The following is a 23,924-nucleotide window of genomic DNA, read 5'->3' on the forward strand; positions in this document are numbered from 1 at the left end:
GCATTCACTGTGGGTATTGTATCGCAGACACAATCTCTTTAACTGTTCAGAATGTCACTAAACCCGATCGAAGATATAAACGACCATGCATGAGCAGCGCCTATTAAATGGAGGGTTCCGACAGCCGATCAGTTCCAGTCATTCCACCAGGAAGGCGGTACACGGCTCGTGTTGTCTGTAGTTCAACCATGCCTAGACAGTCAATAACGCGATACGATCGCGTCCGCATTGTTACTTTGTGCCAGGAAGGGCTCTCAACAAGGGAAGTGTCCAGGCGTCTCGAAGTGAACCAAAGCGATTCGGACAAGAAGGGGGTACAGAGAGACCGGAACTGTCAATAACATGCCTCGCTCAGGCCGCCCAAGGGCCGTTACTGCAGTGGATGACCGCTATCTACGGTTTATGGCTCGGAGGACTCCTGACAGCAACGCCACCATGTTGAATAATGCTTTTTGTGTAGCCACAGGACGTCGTGTTACGGCTCAAACTGTGCGCAATAGGCTGCATGATGCGCAACTTCACTCCCGACGTCCATGGCGAGGTCCATCTTTGCAACCACGACACCATGCAGCGCGGTATAGATGGGCCCAACAACATGCCGAATGGATGGCTCAGGGTTGGCATCACGTTCTCTTCACCGAGTGTCGCATATGCCTTCAACCATACAATCGTCGGAGACGTGTTTGGAGGCAACCCAGTTAGGTTGAACGCCTTAGATACACTGTACAGCGAGTGCAGCGAGGTGTAGGTTCCCTTAGCCGGCCGGTGTGGCCGAGCGGTTCTAGGCGATTCAGTCCGGAACCGCGCGACTGCTACGGTCGCAGGTTCGAATCCTCCCTCGGGCATGGATGTGTGTGTTGTCCTTAGGTTAGTTAGGTTTAAGTAGTTCTAAGTTGTAGGGGACTGATGACCTCAGATATTGTCCCATAGTGCTCAGAGCCATTTGAACCATTTTTTTTTTTTTGTAGGTTCCCTTATGTTTTGGGGTGGCATTATCTGTGGCCAGCAACGGCCTTGCCGCAGTGGATACACTGGTTAAGCGCTGTCGGGCGTGGCTGGCACTTGGATGGGTGATCATCCGGGCCACCATGCGCTGTTGCCATTTTTCGGGGTGCACTCAGCCTCGTGATACCAATTGAGAAGCTACTCGACCGAATAGTAGCGGCTCCGTTCAAAGAAAACCATCATAACGACCGGGAGAGAGGTGTGCTGACCACACGCCCTTCCTATTCGCATCCTCAGCTGAGGATAACACGGCTTTCGGATGGTCCCGATAGGCCACTTTTGGCCTGAAAACGGAGTGGTTATCTGTGGTCGACGTACGCCGCTGGTGGTCATGAAAGGCGCCGTAACGGCTGTACGATACGTGAATGCTATCCTCCGAGCGATAGTGCAACTATATCAGCAGCATATTGGCGAGGCATTCGTCTTCATGGACAACAATTCGCGCCCCCATCGTGCGTACCTTGTGAAAGACTTCCTTCAGAATAACGACGTCGCTAGACTAGAGTGGCCAACATGTTCTCCAGACATGAACCCTATCGAACATGCCTGGGATATATTGGAAAGGGCTGTTTATGGACGGCGTGACCCACCAACCACTCTGAGGGTTCTACGTCGAATCGCCGATGAGGAGTGGGACTATCTGGAGGAATAGTGCCTTGATGATCTTTTGGATAGTATGCCACGACGAATACAGCCATGTATCAATGCAAGAGTACTAGGTGCTGGGTATTAAAGGTAATGGTGTGCTCACCAATCTGGACCACCACCTCTGAAGGTCTCGCTGTATGGTGTTACAACATGCAATGTGTGGTTTTCGCGAGCAGTAAAATCCGCCCCCGGTAGCTGAGTGGTCAGCGCGACAGACTGTCAATCCTAAGGCCCCGGGTTCGATTCGCGGCTGGTTCGGAGATTTTCTCGGCTCTGGGACTGGGTGTTGTGTTGTCCTAATTATCATCATCTAATCCCCATCGACGCGCAAGTCGCCAAGTGGCGTCATATCGAAAGACTTGCACCAGGCGAGCGGTCTACCCGACGGGAGGCCCTCGTCACACGCAATTATTATTATTATTATTATTATTATTATTATTACGAGCAGTAAAAAGGGCGGAAATGATGTTTATGTTGATCTCTCTTCCAGTTTTCTGAACAGGTTCCGGAACTCTCGGAACCGAGGTGATGCAAAACTTTATTGATGTGTGGAAAAACGTATCATGTGAAATGTAGTTGTAGTATGCTGATACATTAACGAAACATAGCTATATGCAGTTGTCACCTTGTTGAGCCTGGAATACATTACATGTGCAGTCGATTAAAAATCGTAATAGGAGATGTAACATGACCTAGTCAGCATGGCAGAATACAGTATCAGTGAAGTTTGTTTATATTTCAGTAAAATGCTTCAAATGGCTCTGAGCACTATGGGACTTAACATCTATGGTCATCAGTCCTCTAGAACTGAGAACTACTGAAAGGTAACTAACCTAAGGACATCACACAACACCCAGTCATCACGAGGCAGAGAAAATCCCTGACCCCGCCGGGAATCGAACCCGAAAACCCGGGCGCGGGAAGCGAGAACGCTACCGCACGACCACGAGCTGCGGACGTTTATATTTCAGACACAAAAATGTTTGACGAGGGATCACTAGAGTGCTCCAGGCTGTGCACGATCGTCTCAGCCCTTTACTGTGTCAGCAGCGTGTGACAAGCAGCGTCTGTGGTATAAGAAAAAACTCTAGATTAGACTTCGGTATGCTAAACAGACTGCACGCCATAAATTGCATGACCAAATGTTGATCTATATAATACATTCTCTTTTTCAGAGGTGTACACTTATCGCTTCCGAGATGTCGTTATCAGCTATCAGAGAAACCAGATTATTGTATATATACTTTTGTTTACTTTACAGTCGCTGGTGCGGCTCTTCAGAAGCTCATCTGCTTGCCATGTTAAGAGTTAAAACTTCGCCTTCTCACGTGGTTTGTTTGTGTTTCCAGAGGCGGACTACACGCTGGATGACTCCTTCTGGACGGAGGAGAGCCCCGTGGGTGAGTACCTCGCTACGTACCGATCACACTGCATGTACCACCTGATGGGACTCAGCTGACACTGCCGACTTCATTTTCCATTAAAACAGTCACATGTCTCAGAAATAAAAAATTGCCGCTGGTGCAGGTATGGGCGTAAAAGCTTCTCTAAGTAATGTGTTAACCACGAAGCAGATTATGTGTAAAAGAACTATTCCTCTTCCGGTGCAATAAGCAATAGCCGTCTCTAACACGAGTTTTATAAGAACTTAATACCGAGTTAGGGATGGTTGCAGTTTAACATCATGCAATGTAGCCGTTTGCCACCAATCGTGTTGCTGAATGTCGTGTTGTCTGTAGGTAGAGACATGTAAAACTGTTTTTAAACGCAAATGCAAAAAATTATATATACTGCGGAAACAATGTCAGTTTCTCAGTACAACTGTGTCAAATATTTTATTTTGACGTTAATGTAAATGTGTAATGTGTAATATTTAGTCCGAAAGGTGCGATACAGCTATGTGGAGAAATTGACATTGTTAGTGGGATAAATTTAAAAATAACTGGAAAAGATGTAAATGGTTGACCTGCGCACAGTGGCTTAGATAAAAATAAACTTCCCTCTGTTTTTGTACGAAAGATTTACTTTTGCGGTTTATAAAGCAGTGTATCATATTTCTGCTAAACATGTAGCCGACGGTGTACTGTACCTTCCAGAGAACTGGTACGGCCGAAAGCATGAGCATAATTATATTTCCAGGTCTCGACGATGTCGATATTGTAAGAGACGGAACGAGGAATGGCGTACACGAAAAATATAAAAACTTTCCAGGTAGCTCCAGGATGTTATGCTTAATTACCGCTCTGTCTCACAACGTTTCTTCATGTATTCCATTCGCCTGCATAATCATAATCTTAGGTTACGTTCCAAATTTCCCTGTAATGGTCACAACAGCAACGGACAAATTCCATAGCAAGTCAGTGTGGCAGAAACCTGATTGCGACCGACATAGAGGATGGGTGTAAATAAACACGAACTCGTGATAGCTCCTTCTGGAGCCTGCACTTACCCTTCATAGATTAATGAATGAAAGGCCAGTGTGCTAAAACCCCTGTACCACCTTGTTCGATTACTTCCAAATACTTTAAAGTTACTTTCGAGTAACTACAGCAGGAACTTTGTGAACCGAGCGAAAAGAATTACATACATTGATATTCTCGTCTATTAATGGCTTAGGTCCTAAGTGGAATCGAATTTCTAAACGGAACCGAACTTTAGGGTCCACACTGCTAATATTCTTCATCCACATAAGAACCGCAAGCAGTGAAGATCAAATTAGTAACTGCAAGTTCAGAAGCTCATAATCAGTTTTCAAGGTTTATTGCTGTCAGTTACTTGTGTAAAACACTTCAATACCTAAATCAGTTTCGACTGTCATTTCTAATAGCCACATCAGCATATGCTGAATGTCTCCATTGGTATGTGACTCATACCAGGTGGAGTGTACTAGCAGTAATCTTCCACAGATGGTGACTCACAGCATATTTTGACACATCCATAGGCCACTGATTGGTTATTAAAATCATATGTAAGTGAAAATTAGTTTAGGCATTGAAATATTCTGCTGTAATATTTGATTATAACGAACTTCATGGCTTGACTGTCAATGAATTACTTATGGAGTAGTACAAGGAGGAAAAGAATGATGTCTGATATACTGAATATACAAGATGATGTACAACAAGGATATACGGTGGCGTGCCTCTTCTTTAATATTGGCTTAACCAAGGTTACGAGGGATGCAAATCTGCTGCGCGGGGGATGATCATTTATAAATCAGTGCCGATACTTGCTAATGCTGACGATATACAATTGCAAGAACTCGGAAGGCAATGGAGAAGACATTCATCACGTGTGAGTAGACCAGCAGGAATACCGGATTGAACATAAACGGGCAGAAAGCGAAGTATAATATATCTTCTGGGAAAGCGCGTAACGAGGACGTGCAACCCTTAATAACCTTGAGAAAGTACATTTTTCAGAGAGTAGAGCAGTATTAAACACAACTTACGAAATTAGAAAGAGATATTAAACAGCCAATGGAGCCTATTTATTAAATAAAATATTTTTCTCATTCCCAAATTTACATTTTATAAAACATTTACAAGACCGGTGCTTACATATGCGTCGACACGTCTCCACTGGTCATTTAGGCTTAGATCAATGCGGGACTCATCGCTGAATACAATTCTACTCCACTGGTAGGATACCAACCCAATTGTCGCCTGCCATATCGCCCGAAACCCTGAATGGTGGTCTGGGGTGCCATTTCATTTCATTGCTTGCGGCACACTATAGCACAGCAGTGCGTCGACCATGTTTATGCCCCGTTTTGTTGCTCTTCGTGGCAAGCCATCCTGGGGTTACATTTCAGCAAGGTAATGACCGCTTACACACGACGAGGTTCTACTGACCATCTCCGTGCTTGCCAGACCCTGCCTTGTTTAGCAAGGTCGCCGAATCTCTCCCAAATTGAGAACGCTTAGAGGATTATGGGCAGCGACTTGCAACCAGCTCAGATCTTTGACTATCTAACACGCCAGTTGGACAGAATTTGGCACAATATTCCTCAGGATGACATCCAAGAACCTCCATCAATGAATGCCAAGCCCAATAAGTGATTGCTTATGGACCAGAGTTGGACCAATGCATTAATGACTTGCTCACTTTGAAGATTTTTCTCTCGAAAAAATTACGCATTTTTTTCTGAAATTGTAATTATTTGTTCGCCTGTATATGTACAATACATCTACCAATTTCCGTCCCTTTCGGATAGTTCCTTCGTGGTGCGTCGTTTTTTCTTAGAATGTATTTACAAGCATGGTTCCATTTGTAGTGAGCTCTTCTGGTGAATTTCGTTAATGCATCACAGTGCTGTGTTTACACGGCCGTTCTTTTCCGTAATTCCTTCTGAATGCTCGCTGCACTGTTATAAAACATAAACACCTCGCATAATACACACATATAAACTCTCTATTCTTGCTACGTCGCCATTTTGTCAAGGCATGCACTCGTAACGCTAGCTGGTGGGCACAATGTCAACTTGGTGAGTTTTCGGTTCTAGTCATGCATCAGTCATACTTGTACATGTGATACTTTGGAAAATGTAGAACTCTGGAAACTAATGAATCATTTATAATAGCCCTGTATTAAGGTTTCCTCCTGACCTATACACTAATGGAATATGGAGAAGGTGATTGCTTGTGTTCAAATTTGCCGTGTTACTGATGAAAAACTTCAGGACACTCATTTCTTTTAATAAATTTCCTTCTTCTCCTGTGTTCTACAGATCACTGTGAACCTTGGCCTTGTGACATTACGAGTAACTAATTCGCAAATCTGTTTCTATGAGTGCTGAATATTTGACTCGGCGGATTTTGTTTGGAAGTCCATAAACTGTATTCATTTTTCCTGCAGTAACTTTGCAAAGCAGTTGATACATTTTTAAGGAATATTACAATTTTTATTCTGCATTCTAGGTCACTGCGGGCACCATCGTAACTAGCTTAGCCACCGCGCCACCCGAATTCCTGTGTTCCCTGTGAAATACTTCACTGATTGCTGTTTCTGACAGCCTGGTCGTTGGTGCCCATGGCCAAACCTGGTCCAGATAGCCCGACCACACCACAGCCACTTTCCAACCACAATCCGTCGAGTGAAGTATTCAGCACTCATAGAAACACATTTCCGAATTAGCTACTCGTAATGTCACAAGGCCAAGGTTCACCGTGGTCTTTGGAGCGCAGGAGAAGAAGGAAATTTATTATTAAAAGAAATGTGTACCCTGCAGTTTTTCATCAGTAACACGGAAAATCTGAACACAAGCAATCACCTTCTCCATATTCCATTAGTGTATAAATCAGGAAGAAACCTTAATACTGGGCTATTATAAATGATTCATTAGTTTTCAGTTTTATATTTTCCAAAATGTCACATGTACAAGTACGACTGATGCATGAATAAAATCGAAAACTCACCGAGTTGACATTGTGCCCATCAGTTGGCACTACGAGTGCATGCCTTGACAAAATGGCGACAAAGCGAGAAAATTGTGTTTATATGTTGTATTACGCGAGATGTTTATCTTTTAATAAAAGTGCAGCGAGCATTCAGAAGAAACTACGGAAAAGAACCACCATGTAAACACAGCACTGTTGTAGGGAAGCAGCCTACTCACGCTGTATAAAATTCACATCAGTCTTTCCATTGTGTGCCAGCCTAGTCCGCTGTAACTAGCTCTGACGTCACAAATGTTGCGCGATACTTTAAAAATCAAGTAAATAACCTGAAACGTTTCTAGCATGTCAGGAGTAATACTAAATCAACATGTGTTGAATGTCAGTTCAATAACTTTAACCATTTTCGAAATTTGGACGTTTTTCTGTAAAAATCATTGGCGCAACAGAAAAGAGCTAGAGACTTAAAAATTTATATTTAGATTCCTTTTTCATAATAATTTAATAGAAACAGTGCTTTGGATCTCACAAATTAAGATTTTAGTTGAAATTCATGATTTTCTGGTTTTTTTTCTTAAAAATTAAGGAAGCAAGATAGATTAAGTAGGCTAATAAATAAGACTAGGATGTTTATATTTAAGTAGAATGGAGATCCGCTATAACCATAAAGATGTGAGAAGTTTCATTTGAATAACTATAAAACTATAGCGATAGCGTGTCTCCAAAGGGCAAGTTCAGAGCTCGTCTGCTGCGTGCAGTGTAATTAAATTAATTCTCTCGCCCAAAATATTTTAGTTAGCCACGTCAGACTTTTATTATGATTACTTACCCGTGTGCTGATTGCACATTTAAATTGTGAACTTCATCGGCCATCAGCAAAGGAAGCGATGATTTATTCGATAACTTAAAGTGGTGCATTACTAGCCCAGCGGCTAGTCGGGAGAGCCGATTTGATCAGGCGTTCCCTTAGCCGTCCACACCGCGGCTTTATATATAAGAACGCTGCGCGAGAGAGTAAGGCCCCAGTTCTCTCCAGACGCTGAATAGCACACCATCTGTGTCTGGAGTCGAGTCGCGTCACGTCGGTATCATTGCTATAAACAGCCTCGGATGTCGTATTAAGTTACTCGGGATACGCGTAACCATGAAAGCATTTTCGAGTGAAGTGTTAATTCTGGGATGACTTTAATGATATATCTTCAGTTTGCGTATGTCGTATTTTCACGTGCCGTCGCGGGACAGACATTCTACCATTATTTAGCGTGGCGTTTGATGACCATTATCATCAAATTATGGCGAGCATTCACTTAAACATTTAATTTGGACAGTTATAGTTGTATCAGCGCATTAGACTCTGAACTGCTCTGTTAGTCAGATTGTGTGGATTCCTTTTTTTTTTTTTTTTTTTTTTTTTTTTTTTTTTTTTTTTTTTTCATCTGTGACTTTCAGAATATAGCGAATGTTTTTACAGGATCGTTGTTTGATTATGACTCCCAGACAATCTCCCAATTCCTCAGAGCTATGAGCTGTAGCTATAAGTGTATTTCTCAGATGAAGTGGGCACGCCGGCCGCGGTGGTCTCGCGGTTCTAGGCGCGCAGTCCGGAACCGTGCGACTGCTACGGTCGCAGGTTCGAATCCTGCCTCGGGCATGGATGTGTGTGATGTCCTTAGGTTAGTTAGGTTTAAGTAGTTCTAAGTTCTAGGGGACTGATGACCACAGCAGTTGAGTCCAATAGTGCTCAGAACCATTTGAACCACCAAGTGGGCACTAGGAATTCTAATCGTCCGCAGCTCGTGGTCATGCGGTAGCGTTCTCGCTTCCCACGCCCGGGTTCCCGGGTTCGATTCCCGGCAGGGTCAGGGATTTTCTCTGCCTCGTGATGACTGGGTGTTGTGTGATGTCCTTAGGTTAGTTAGGTTTAAGTAGTTCTAAGTTCTAGGGGACTGATGACCATAGATGTTTAGTCCCATAGTGCTCAGAGCCATTTGAACCATTTTTGAATTCTAATTACAGGCTTCACGTTTTGCTAATCACTTTCTGGTTGCCAATATTGTAGTTAGAGAGCCAGTATTGAGAACGGCAAAAGACAGCATAAATAATAGGAACATTTATATAACAATTAATACCACCCGCCGCCCCACAATTGGTGCATCGGCCAGGAAAAACATTCAACATTTTATTAAACAACGATAAAAATCCACCAGCCACCCCACACTGTGACGCATGAACGAAATTAGCCGAAGGCGAGTGTTTTCTATCGAATGTCACAGACGAAGCTAGATGGGATATTTTTTTCTGTAAGAAGAGTGTAACGGACACCTCTTATCTTGATGTGTTGCAGTTGTGGTCGTTTCCACAACTGACGATTGATTCCGAGAATTTCAACTTTCAAAAACAGATGGATGTTCATCGCTATCTAAACGACGTACTTCCGCATCGCTGTTTTTGCGGCAGTGGTGAAGATGATGTGGCTCTTTTCACTTGCCCTCCAGGTTCTGACCCAATGCTTTGTGACTTTTTCCTTTGGGGCTGCCACAATAAGAACCGTGTTTACGTACCACCACAGCCAAAAGCACTTTAACGTTTCAGAGAACGCATCACTGCTGTTGTGGTGACTATTGATACGATGTTGCTAGATACGGTATGCTAAGAAATTGATTACCTCTTGTCATCTGGCTGGGGATGCACTTATAGAATATTTGTAGAATCCTGAACGCATACTTGGTGAGATTAGAGCTCTATTCGTGCGTTAATCATATTTTTGTATGTGAGACTTCGGAATTTTTTTCCGTCATCAGTCTTCTGACTGGTTTGATGGGCTCACCACGAACTCCTCTCCTGTGCAAAACATTACATCTCAGAGCAGCAATTGCAACACACATCCTCTGTTGTTTTGCTGGATGTATCCCAGTCTCTGTCTTCCTCTATAGTTTTTACTCTCTACATCCCCGCCTACTACCATGGAAGTTATTTCCTGGTGTCTTAACAGTCATCCTACCATTCTGTCCCTCATTTTTGATGGTATTCTCCATATATTCCTTTCCTCGCCGACTGTGCGAAGATCCTCCTCATTCCTTACCTTATCCGTCCACCAACTTTTCAGTATTCTTCTGTAGCACCACGTCTCCGATTCTCTTCTGTTCCGGTTTTTCCATAGTCTGTGTTTCACTAGCATACAATGCTGTGCCCCAAACTCATATTCTCAGAAATCTCTTCCTAAAATTAAGACCTATCTTTGACACTAGTGTACTTCTCTTGGCCACGAATGCCGTTTTTGCCAGTGCTATTCTGTTTTCATGTCCTCCTTGCTCCGTCTTTCATGGGTTATTTCGTTGCCTAAGTTTCTATATTCCTTAACTTCGTCGACTTCGTACTACCCAGTTCTGATGTTAGCCTTTCCGCTGTTATTATTTCTATTGCTTCTCATTACTTTCGTCCTTCTTCGATTTACTCTTATTCCATTTTCTGTGCACAAGGCTGTTCATTCCATTCAAGAGAGCCTGTAATTCTTTTTCACCTTCACTGGGGATATCGATGTTATCAGCGAATCTTATTTTTTATACTTTTACGCCGCTTCTTCGATGTATAAATTGAACTGGAGGGATATTTTCAATCCGAGCAGTTCTTTCTTGCTCGTCGAGTCCTTTCGTTTCTTGGCTCTTGTACATATTGTATGTAACCCATCTTTCTCTATAACTTACCTTACTTTTCTCAGAATTTCGAAAGTCTTGCACAATTTTACATTGTCGAACGCTTTTTCCAGCTCGACAAACCCTACGAAGATGTTTTTGATTTTTCTTCAATCTTGCTTCCACTATGAACCGTAACGTCAGTACGCCACTATGGTTCCTTTACTTTTCCTAAAGTCAAACTTACCGTCATGCAACAGATCCTCATTTTTTGCATTCCTCTGTATACTATTTTTGTTAGAAACTTGGATGCATGAGCTTTTAAGCAGATTATGCGATAATCCTAGCACTTGTCGGCTCTTGCTAGGTTCAGGATTGGGTGGATGATGTTTGCCCGAAAGTCTGATGGTATATCGCCACTCTCATACATTCTGCACTCCAAGGACAATAGTCGTTTGTTTCTACTTCCTCCACCGATTTTGGAAATTCCGGTGGACTGTTATCTATCCTTGCCGCCTTCATAGATCATAAGTCGTCCAAAGCTCTTTTAAATTCTGACCCTAATACTGGATTCCCTGTCTCTTCCCTGTCTATTCCTAGTTCTTCTACTCTGACGTCATAATACAAGTCCTCCGTCTCATAGAGGCCTTGGAAAATGTAGAACTTTGAAGCGGAATGATTTATTTATAGTACCCCTGTGTAAGCAGAAAATGAACATGAAACTTGCTGGCAGATTAAAACTGTGTGCCGGACCGAGACTCGAAATCGGGACCTTTGCCTTTCGCGGGCAAGTGCTCTACCGAATGAGCTACCCAAGCACGACTCACGCACCGTCCTCACAGCTTTAATTCCGCCAGTACCTCGTCTCCTACCTTCCAAACTTCATCTGCGATCCTTGCAAAACTATCCTTTCTTCCAGGAGTACTACGTTTTGTGTCCAGTAACTTACATGCACGTCTGGTTGTAACACAATCCTTATGTAAATGGTATGTTTTATCTTCGAACAGATTCGGAATTTTGTTGAACCATCACTGCTATGTATCGTAACACCCACTGTATTTTGTTCTTTAGAATGATTTGATAATGGACAATCCGCCCGAGAGCAGTCATCAACAAATAAATAAAACTTCCTACGCAACTTTAGACGGTTCCGCTAACAGTTATTGCAGTCACAAACACGTCTGGCATATTTCATGTTGCAGTTTGTGGTTAAGTGCATCTGATAAAGGCATAGGGCAGTTATGTTTTGAGTCAGTCCACTGCTCCCACTTCATATGGCAGGATACCGAAAAAATTAGCCATTGGCATTAACCGTTATCCCAGGTCATTTTTTGTCACCCTCTGTCCCAGATGCGGACTGACAGACTGTTATATTTAAATAGCCAAAAAATTGCATTCAGCAATTTCAGTGAAGCTGTTCACTTTTTTATGTAAAAGGTTACATTAATACAAAATGAACAGCTTACTACGCTCTTCATAACGTTTCACAGACTCTAGACATAGACGTACTTGTAGGGTTTAAAGATCGCTCAAGTATCGATGAAAACTTTCGGGTCACACTGTAGCAGCTAGCTCTTCGTAGCAGCCGCAGCCCACGTCCACACTCAGGCGCCACGTTCACGACCGCCGGCCGTTCACCCCCGTCCGTGCTTCTGAAGTCGTTTCCGGCGCCCGGAAGGCGTATAGGCGGAAACAAAAGAAGACCTTCAGTCAGAAATAAAGCAGTGGGCGCGGCAAAGGACACAAGTTGCATGCGGAGGAGGGCGTACGCTGTGGTAGCTACCCGGCCCCGTGTCGGCGGCGACAGCACGGCGAAGGAAATGGAGCTGGCCAAGGACGAAACGCATTCACAAAAGGAACCAATATCAATTTCACGAGAGCCTTCCCTCTCTCGCGGCACTCCGGCGGCTCCTCTGCAGAACGTTTCCATAAACGAATATCGGCGTGTAAGAAAGCTTCGCTTTTTCTCGGGGCAAATACAGCCGACCCTGCGATCGGTCGCGAGGCGCTCGAAGGGGCCCGGCGCCCTTTTTCCACTGCGCAGGCAGTGCTGTTTATACTCTTTTATGCCGCTATAAAAACGCCAGGTGCGCCCAGAAGTGGATGGCTAAAAGGTCTGTTCGGGGCTGCTATCTCAGTTAAAGGCGGCGTGGCCTCTATTTGCCGTTCTAGCGCCGAGCGCCGCATAGCCACGAGGGGTACACATGTGCTGGCTCTATCACCGCGTGTTTGTTCCATTCGCAGCACTTGGCCTGCACACACATCTAGCTGAATATCGCAAATGTGCAAAAGGAGGGCAAAGTGTACGCTCTAACCTTTCCGCTGAACAATGCGGCTAACTCATTCATGTAATATATTCGTTTATTTGGTTAGATTCATGTTCCATGGATCGTTTGCACGACAAATCGTAATAATGTGGAACGAGTTTTTTTGTAGTCACATTACAAATACTTTTTTTAATATGGCTACATGCTGCTGTTGTACAGCTGTTTATCTTTAGAAAAATATGTAGCCCTATGCATCGTAGTATTTCCTATCCACTACCTTTTCCACGTTACAATCATAGAAATTCTTATACGACGCCTTGTATTCTTCTAGGGAATAGAAGGAGCTGTAGAAGACTTTCTATTATTGTTGTCGTTGTTGTGGTCTTCAGTCCTGAGACTGCTTTGATGCAGCTCTCCATGCTACTCTATCCTGTGCAAGCTTCTTCATCTCCCAGTACCTACTGCAGCCTACATCCTTCTGAATCTGCTTAGTGTATTCATCTCTTGGTCTCCCTCTACGATTTTTACCCTCCACGCTGCCCTCCAGTACTAAATTCGTGATCCCTTGATGCCTCAGAACATCTCCTACCAACAGGTCCCTTCTTCTAGTCAAGTTGTCCCACAAACTCCTCTTCTCCCCAATGACCTCATCAGTTTGGTCCCATGAAACCTTACCAGAAATAAACACCCCCCCCCCTCCCCCCAAAAAAAAAAAATCACTCTCACAGGTTGTTTTTCGCCCTCTCCGCCCCACGGCAGCCACATAATGACCGAACACGAAATACTGTATAATCGAGTGAAAACTTGAATCCTCCTATTTACGTTATGTTGAAGACGAGGAACGAGCACGAAGGGACAGATCTGCCCAACGTGTTATGAAATTCTATTCAAAGATTCAGTGTGAAATTTTTATGGACAGGAATCACTAAATCTCATCTCAAAAAAAAAAAAAAGTTAGCGATAATTAAGAAACAGTGTGTGATGTGAAAACAAAATGATTCGTTCCACGGCCGGCCGGTATGGCCGTGCGGTTCTAGGCGCTTCAGCCTGGAACCGCGTGACCACTACGGTCGCAGTTTCGAATCCTGCCTCGGGCATGGATGTGTGTGATGTCCTTAGGTTAGTTAGGTTTAAGTAGTTCTAGGTTCTAGGGGACTGATGACTACAGATGTTAAGTCCCATACTGCTCGGAGCCATTTGAACCATAAGGAAGTCGTAGGGTACCAAAAGGAAAATATGCACATTAAAATTTCTGAAAATATTAGTATGCAAGCATATCTAGAACTTCAAAGGAGGAACATCTATATACATGGTGTTCTTCCCAAAGAGTCGCCAGACACACTTTGTCTGATATTTCGGGAAATATGTGCAGTTTTATTTTTGGAATGTGTAGCTGGTATCGGTCCAAACAAATATTGACCATCACGTCTTTCATGTGATGTCCAGTGTCGACGGAAAGTGTGCCTATTTGAATACAGTGCTCCTAATTTAATCTAGTGCGATTTTCGTTTCCTCTGTGAATTAATAGGAACAGTAAATGACAAAAAAATAACCAGTATTCCAGAAGCGACTGCATCGCCGTTGCCCCCGCTGACCGATACCGCCATGCAAAATGGTTCAAATGGCTCTGAGCACTATGGGACTTAACAGCTGAGATCAACAGTCCCCTAGACTTAAAACTACTTAAACCTAACTAACCTAAGGACATCACCCACATCCATGCCCGAGGCAGGATTCGAACCTGCGACTGTAGCAGCAGCGCGGTTCCGGACTGAAGCGCCTAGAACCGCTCGGCCACAGCGGCCGGCCATTTTGTTCGTAATGAGAAACAGATCAACAGCTTAGGTGTACACTAGACGTCGCATGAAAGACGTGGTGGGCAGTATTTATTTGGGCTGACTCCAGCTACACACGGAAAAAACGAAAGTGCCAATAGCTGTCGAAACATCAGAGATAATGGCTGTGAAGTCTCTTAGGAGAGACACCCGGTGTATATGGGGTGAATCAAAATTCGCACTCTGATGCCACAGCGCCACTCCTTGGTTACTAACGGTCTAAGATATGTCTGCAACCAAATATACACTCCTGGAAATGGAAAAAAGAACACATTGACACCGGTGTGTCAGACCCACCATACTTGCTCCGGACACTGCGAGAGGGCTGTACAAGCAATGATCACACGCACGGCACAGCGGACACACCAGGAACCGCGGTGTTGGCCGTCGAATGGCGCTAGCTGCGCAGCATTTGTGCACCGCCGCCGTCAGTGTCAGCCAGTTTGCCGTGGTATACGGAGCTCCATCGCAGTCTTTAACACTGGTAGCATGCCGCGACAGCGTGGACGTGAACCGTATGTGCAGTTGACGGACTTTGAGCGAGGGCGTATAGTGGGCATGCGGGAGGCCGGGTGGACGTACCGCCGAATTGCTCAACACGTGGGGCGTGAGGTCTCCACAGTACATCGATGTTGTCGCCAGTGGTCGGCGGAAGGTGCACGTGCCCGTCGACCTGGGACCGGACCGCAGCGACGCACGGATGCACGCCAAGACCGTAGGATCCTACGCAGTGCCGTAGGGGACCGCACCGCCACTTCCCAGCAAATTAGGGACACTGTTGCTCCTGGGGTATCGGCGAGGACCATTCGCAACCGTCTCCATGAAGCTGGGCTACGGTCCCGCACACCGTTAGGCCGTCTTCCGCTCACGCCCCAACATCGTGCAGCCCGCCTCCAGTGGTGTCGCGACAGGCGTGAATGGAGGGACGAATGGAGACGTGTCGTCTTCAGCGATGAGAGTCGCTTCTGCCTTGGTGCCAATGATGGTCGTATGCGTGTTTGGCGCCGTGCAGGTGAGCGCCACAATCAGGACTGCATACGACAGAGGCACACAGGGCCAACACCCGGCATCATGGTGTGGGGAGCGATCTCCTACACTGGCCGTACACTGAATAGTGCACGGTACATCCAAACCGTCATCGAACCCATCGTTCTACCATTCCTAGACCGGCAAGGGAACTTGCTGTTCCAACAGGACAATGCACGTCCGCATGTATCCCGTGCCACCCAACGTGCTCTAGAAGGTGTAAGTCAACTACCCTGGCCAGCAAGATCTCCGGATCTGTCCCCCATTGAGCATGTTTGGGACTGGATGAAGCGTCGTCTCACGCGGTCTGCACGTCCAGCACGAACGCTGGTCCAACTGAGGCGCCAGGTAGAAATGGCATGGCAAGCCGTTCCACAGGACTACATCCAGCATCTCTACGATCGTCTCCATGGGAGAATAGCAGCCTGCATTGCTGCGAAAGGTGGATATACACTGTACTAGTGCCGACATTGTGCATGCTCTGTTGCCTGTGTCTATGTGTCTGTGGTTCTGTCAGTGTGATCATGTGATGTATCTGACCCCAGGAATGTGTCAATAAAGTTTCCCCTTCCTGGGACAATGAATTCACGGTGTTCTTATTTCAATTTCCAGGAGTGTAGTTTCACTCGTATTTTCAGTAGAAAATGGACGAAAAGAAAGGCAATTTGGCAAAACTGTCAACACATGTACGACAAGTATCATCATTCAATCCTGTGTTGTTAGAGCGGTGGGTAGAGCTTTGCATTACAATACTCGAATTCGATTCCAGATTTAGGTGTAAGTGTTTTAATTTTTGATTTTTATCTGCACAATTATGTTGTAGTGTACACTGTTTTATGAACAATACATATCATACAAATATAGACTTTTAACGTGCTGAATGACGATACTTGTCGTGTATCTCATTGCAAAGTTGCCGAATTGCCTTCTTTTACGTCAATTTCCTACCGAAAATATGCACTGCAAGAAGTTTTGTTACACACATTTTTGTGCTTTTAGAATACAAGAAATAGCGCTGTAGCGCCTAAATGTCCGAATTTATGTGTTTGTATGTAATTCAACAGTGTAACAATTTCGTGGATCTGCTAAGAAATTATGAATCAAAAATGAATTTTAAAGCTAGATTCTCTTGATGTTCTTGTGGAGGATTGAATTTCATCCGGAATTTTACAATTTAGTCTGGGTACTGTACTAGGTTAGATTAATGGATCCAATGAAAAGGAGCGCGTTTCCCCATGGGGTCGTGTAGTCAGCTCGAGAACGTTACAGAGGTGTTCAAGAAACTCCAGTCGTAGACGCTACGAGGTAGATATTCTGCATCACGGAAAGGACCAATGTTGAAATTTCGAGAGCGTATGTTCCAAAAATATTTTGGCTAAATATTATCTGCAGCCGCATACCTCTTGCAATGAGAAAGTCAGAGAAATTAGATCCCATGCAGAGATTTTACCAAGCGTCTTTTTCGACGCGTGTTCTCTCTGGCACACACAGCAAAGGAAACTAACATCACTTCTTATTAATAACAATATGAAAGTAACTGTAAATACACATGATGACGGCAGCATGCTGCTAAATCACGTCGTGCTAATAAACTAACCGGAATTATTTATTTAGTGGAAAACACTGTTCACATTTATTCAGATTCCATTACAGACCTTCAAAGTAATTTCCCTCGGGCATAACACAACGATTGCAGCGTTCAGTCCACAGTTCAAAACACTCCCTGAAGTCCCTTTTCGATAGTCTATTGAGTACACCCGAAATTTGACTGCCTAGCTCTTAATCACTCTGAAAATAACAACCTCGAAGCTATTTTTCCATTGCTGGAAATAGAAGTCTCACGCCGCTAGGTCTGGTGAATAAGGTGGATGTGGCATCACCTTAACGACTAATTCAGGGATTGTCTGTTGAGTCTTGATGTCGTGATGAACCGATTCATTATCCTGATGAGGGATCCATCCCACCTGAGCAAGATTTGGTATTTTCGTTGTAGTTCTCCTCCGTAATGGCCCTTTCAGTACGTCACAATAATAATTCGCAGTAACAGTACATTGCTCATCCACCACGCGATCGTACACAATGCCTTGTTTGTCGACGAAGATAACATGTATGACTTTTGCTGCACTTGGTTGAACTATGGCCTTTTTGGATCTTTTTGGATCAGATGGGGACGTTTGCAAGACAACAACCATCTGCACGAACAGTTCGACGACGTTTGCAGCAGCATGACTATCAGCTCATAGACCATGGCTGCGGTTACCCTTGACGCTGCATCACAGTCAGGAGCGCCTGCGATGGTGTACTCAACGACGAACCTGGGTGCACGAACGGCAAAACGTCATTTTTTCGGATGAATCCAGGTTCTGTTTACAGCATCATGATGGTCGCATCCGTGTTTGGCAACATCGCGGTGAACGCATATCGGAAGCGTCTATTCGTCATCGCCATACAGGCGTATCACCTGGCGTGATGGTATGGGGTGCCATTGGTTACACGTCTCGGTCACCACTTATTCGCATTGACGGCACTTTGAATAGTGGACATTACATTTCAGATGTGTTACGACCCGTAGCTCTACCCTTCATTCCGGGGTCAGGGATTTTCTCTGCCTCGTGATGACTGGGTGTTGTGTGATGTCCTTAGTTAGGTTTAAGTAGTTCTAAGTTCTAGGGGACTGATGACCATAGATGTTAAGTCCCATAGTGCTCAGAGCCATTTGAACCATTTCTACCCTTCATTCGATCTCTGTGAAACCCTACATTTCAGCAGGATAATGCATGACCGCATGTTGCAGGTCCTGTACGGGCCTTTCTGCATACAGAAAATGTTCGACTGCTGCCCTGGCCAGCACATTCTCCACATGTCTCACCAATTGAAACCGTCTGGTCAATGGTAGCCGAGCAACTGGCTCGTCACAATACGCCAGTCACTACTCTTGATGAACTATGGTATCGTGTTGAAGCTGCATAGGCAGCTGTACCTGTACACGCCATCAATCTCTGTTTGACTCTATGCCCAGGCGTATCAAGTCCGTTATTACGGCCAGAGGTGGTTGTTCTGGGTACTGATTTCTCAGGATCTATGCACCCAAATTGCGTGAAAATGTAATCACATGTCAGTTCTAGTGTAATATACTTGTCCAATGAATACCCGTTTATCATCTGCATTTCTTCTTGGTGTAGCAATTTTAATGGCCAGTAGTGTAATTTGATGATATGGTAAAGGATCTGTGTGTGTGGGATGGGGAGATAAAAGACCGCGGAGGCCAAGGCGGAATGGTATCGACACAAAGAGGCAGCTTTTATGTGCTACCTCTGAAGCGCCTCAAAAACTCGCAAGTTCCTCCGCCGTGATCCGCTCCAGCTGTCGCCCGTTGACAGCAATGCCGTGTGCCAACCTCGCCGAAAGTTTGCGCCGCTGACGTCCGCGCTCTGTCCCGCAGTAATGAGAGTTCGGCGTCCGATCCCAAAGTTGGCCGCGCCAAACCGGTCCGCGTGACGCGCAGTCAGTCCATATGGAGCGAGCCGCGTGGGCCGCTCTGCCACCTGTTCGCCGCCGGCCACTCAACTTCGCGGACCCGAAATTCCGTCGCGCGCTGCCCGCGCCACACAACTTTTTAACGAGCGGCGCTGTCCGCTGATAAACTCCGCCCTTTCAGATCAGCAAACCGTTGAGGGCGACTCGCTCCGGTGCTCTGGAGCAGACACTAAACTCCTCTCTAATTTGCGGCCTACTGTGGTTTCAGTTCCCTCGTAAAAACTGAACGTGTCTCTTGCGCAGGAAAATAGCGCGGCCGCGTAAATATACCTAGTATTTTACATTCCTATTACCGCAACGCTCGTCTGGCTAATTAGTCTTTTGCATTTTCTGGAATGTCTAATGATACATTAACATGTTACATACAGGATGTCCCAAATTCTCAGGAAGAAAATTATACAGTTGGTAGACTTTATCCCTTAGCTGTTCTATCGGTACTCTACAATTTATGCTTCGAAGTACGCATTATTTCTTCAGATAGTGTAGCCATGTATGGAAGTGAAACATGGACGATAAATAGTTTGGACAAGAAGAGAATAGAAGCTTTCGAAATGTGGTGCTACAGAAGAATGCTGAAGATTAGATGGGTAGATCACATAACTAATGAGGAGGTACTGAATAGAATTGGGGGAAGAGGAGTTGTGGCACAACTTGACTAGAAGAAGGGATCGGTTGGTAGGACATGTTCTGAGGCATCAAGGGATCACCAATTTGGTATTGGAGGGCAGCGCGGAGGGTAAAAATCGTAGAGGGAGACCAAGAGATGAATACACTAAGCAGATTCAGAAGGATGTAGGCTGCAGTAGGTACTGGGAGATGAAGAAGCTTGCACAGGATAGAGTAGCATGGAGAGCTGCATCAAACCAGGCTCAGGACTGAAGACCACAACAACAACAAGTTTACACGTGCTTATTGATGACTCTACACGTGCACGATTCAACACCATGTCCGCCGGCCGCTGTGGCCGATCGGTTGTAGGCGCTTCAGTCCGGAACCGCGCTGCTGCTTCGGTCGCAGGTTCGAATCCTGCCTCGGGCATGGATGTGTGTGATGTCCTTAGGTTGGTTAGATTTAACTAGTTCTAAGTCTAGGGGACTGATGACGTCAGATGTTAAGTCCCATAGTGCTTAGAGCCATTTTGAGCCAACACCGTGTCCATAAACATGTGAACAATTCTCTCTAGAGAACCTTTCGTATTTCTGTGGATATAGCTGTTACGTCGGGCTAATATTTGCTCTGTGATGAAGCGAAACCTGCTAAAACTCTGTCAGGAACCAGTTGAGGTGCGAAAACGATGTAATGTCTCTCTCTCTCTCTCTCTCTTTCTCTCTCTCTCTGTCTCTCTCTCTCACTCAAACACACACACACACACACACACACACACACACACACACACAGCTGCAAACAGGTAATAAAGTGCAGAATCTTAAAGAGAGCAACAAAATATTACAAAGAAAAATATATGGCTGTAGTTGGGGTGTACTACACTACACCCACTGATGGTTTATACGGAGTAGAATTGTATTACCAGGTCTCGTCATAATTGAAGTTTTCTGTTAAAATTCGCCAGTATTCCAACTAGTTTGAAGCTTTCCGATCTTCTACTGACCTTTTCATCCATTCATAAATACTGTACTACGCCCAGCACCATCTGTAATCTGTTGTGGGTATTGTATTTGTATTAAGCTGCAATATTTCTTCTCTGCTGCTTCTTTCAGCGCCAAATTTTGTATTTCTTATTGGCATAGCAAACGTCGTGTAGTACAGGCTGTTTAATTACAGTGACATGCAAAACTTAAGGACGACAGTAGCTTCCACATATGTGTCACTGCCAAGTAACATAGTTCGATGAAACTTGGCTTATACATAGAAACTACTGCCACGTGTAGTACAAAGGTAACTGAAAGAAATACGCAATGAGGCATACAGAAACGGCACTTTTATTCAGAGGCGATAATTATACTGAAGTCATCGCAATTCATGACGGTCTCCTGGAGATGACAAAGAGCGGACACGATTCTTAATAGGGAGTGTGATCACCACAGACGTCAACACATGCTCTGTAACGTACTCCCATGGTGGCCATTTGGTTGGTAACGAGTTCCTGTGGTAGGGTGTTCAATTCCTCCTCCAGCACGGTTGACAACTGTGGGACGCTCGTTGGTGCAACACGCCTCTCCAACACATCCTATCTACATGATTACTCTGCAATTCACAATAAAGTGCCTGGTAGAGGGTTCAATAAATCACCTTCAAGCTGCCTCTCTACCGTTCCACTCTCGAACGTCGCGCGCGAAATACGGGCACTTAAATGGTTTTGTGCGAGCCTTGATTTCTCTTATTTTATCGTGATGATCATCTCTCCCTATGTACATGGGTGCCAACAGAATGTTTTAGCAATCGGAGGAGAAAACTGGTGATTGAAATTTCAAGAGAAGATCCCGTCGCAACGAAAAACGCCTTTGTTTTAATGATTGCCATTCCAATTCACATATCTTGTCTGTCACACTATCTCCCTATTTCGCGATAATACAAAGCGAGCTGGCCTGCTTTCGACTTTTTCGATGTCATCCGTCAGTCCCACCTGATGCGGATCCCACACTGCACAGCATTACTCCAGAATAGGGCGGACAAGCGTGGTGTAAGCAGTCTCTTTAGTAGATCTGTTGCACCTTCTGAATGTTCTACCAATGAATCGCAGTCTTTGGTTAGCTCTATCCACAACATTATCTATGTGATCGTTCCAATTCAGGTTATTTGTAATTGTAATCCTTAAGTATTTAGTTAAATTTACAGCCTTCAGATTTGTGTGACTCATCGCGTAATCGAAATTTAGCGTATTTCTTTTCGTACTCATGTGAATAGCTTCACATGTGAATAACATCACTATGCGTGCTCGATGGGATTTAGGTCGGAGGAAAGAGAGACCAGTCCACGCGCCAGAGTACGGTGTTACAATAACTTTGACCGAGCATAGTTTTACAATAACATTGTCCAGTGGGAGTGCAATATTCAGAGATTTGGAGGCCAGTACACCCATGCACATTACGCTTCCCTATACCATGACACTTCGACCATATTCGACAATGTTCCTGGATGCAGTACATGTTCCCGCCTCACCGTATGAGAGTACGTCCAGCACTTTCGAACATTATCGTTTCGATGGTCCAGGTGTTATGGCTGTGGCATGCATAATGTTACGTAGGCTTACTGACCTCCAATTGTTTGCACACGGTACGCCCAACAATCAACGTTATTGTGACACTGCACTCCTTCACCACGTGCACCTTTGCAGGGTGCATTCGGCCGTTACTAAATTATTATGGTTGACGATGCGTGACTGCATCGAACTAGGATCTCATGGAATGATAGGATATTCGGCGGATGTAGTGGCTACTCATTCTTCCAGCTTAAATCTTATGAAGCTTATGTGGGATGCGTTGGGTAGACTATTGCAGCACGTCCACATGCTCCAACGATAATCCAGCAATTGATAACTGTACTGGTGAAGTAACGGAAAGCCCTACGACAAAACTCCTTACCAACCTAGTGGCCAGTATGGGAGCTCGTTACATGTCATTCATTGCCGTCTGTGATCATCACACACCCTATTAAGAACTGTATCCCACCTTTTGTAACGTCCAGGACACCATCATAGATCACCGTGACTCGAAGCTTTATTTATGCTGATGACTGCGCTATCACTACTTAGGCTGACTGTTTTGAGACTGTAAAAGACACACTAGGAAAATCTTTGGAAGAATTCACTGTTCACTGTCGTAGGACTTACTTGAAACCTAATCCTGCCAAGACTCAGACCTGCGCTTTCCACCTGAAGAATAAACAGGCACATATATATATATATATATATATATATATATATATATATATATATATATATATATTGTGGCTAGAGTTCTTCCGTCGTCGCAGACGGGTACGAGAACCATCACTCCGACGCACCGGACGCGGTACATACGGTGATATTGCTAATTACTTCGGTTCATTATGGCTATAAACCTAAGCAGCTGTGATCACGTCATTTTATTTCCATCGAGGTTGCACACCACTGTAAATCACCTTTGAAAGTAGTGTCTTCTAGTATTTGGTACGTAGGCGATGTCAGTCATCTCGTGTTATTTATATTCGATCGCGTAACCATAAAAGGGGGCAGATTTGGGCAATTGATGAATCATATTAGTTAGGAAATCCATTTGTATCTCTTTATGTCCATTCGACATTGATATATAAACATTTGTAATATATAAAGGGGTTTAAATCCACAATGAATGTATAAGCAGAAACAGCATTTATCATTTTTAGTTACTAGTTCCCTTAATTATTCATTTATGTTGATGTTGTAATTTATATGTTAAAGAGGAAGAAGGAGGAGGTACTATCACCATTCAGGGGGTAGTCAGACAGAGCGAAATCTTCATTTTTGCGTTTAGTATTTTCCTTTGGGCACATTCATTTTACACCCGCCTGGAGTAGCATCTTGGAACTCGCTTCTTTTATGATGCTATCCCAGAAATTGTCTGTTTAATAATAGACATTTCGTCAAATTTAATTCGGAGA

The 23,924-nt window shown here is 44.5% G+C and overlaps 1 protein-coding gene across 1 annotated transcript in view; it reads left to right on the forward strand.

The window, feature by feature from the left end:
* The first annotated feature begins 3,006 nt into the window (after positions 1-3,006).
* Positions 3,007-23,924, forward strand: part of LOC126251437 (disintegrin and metalloproteinase domain-containing protein 22) — a 1,101,455-nt gene continuing 1,080,537 nt past the window's right edge. The window contains exon 1 of the mRNA XM_049951862.1: positions 3,007-3,053. The gene's annotated coding sequence lies outside the window, so the exon portion shown is untranslated. The remainder of the gene's footprint in view (positions 3,054-23,924) is intronic.

Source organism: Schistocerca nitens, chromosome 4 (genome assembly GCF_023898315.1).
Source record: "Schistocerca nitens isolate TAMUIC-IGC-003100 chromosome 4, iqSchNite1.1, whole genome shotgun sequence".
Classification (NCBI taxonomy): Eukaryota; Metazoa; Arthropoda; class Insecta; order Orthoptera; family Acrididae; genus Schistocerca; species Schistocerca nitens.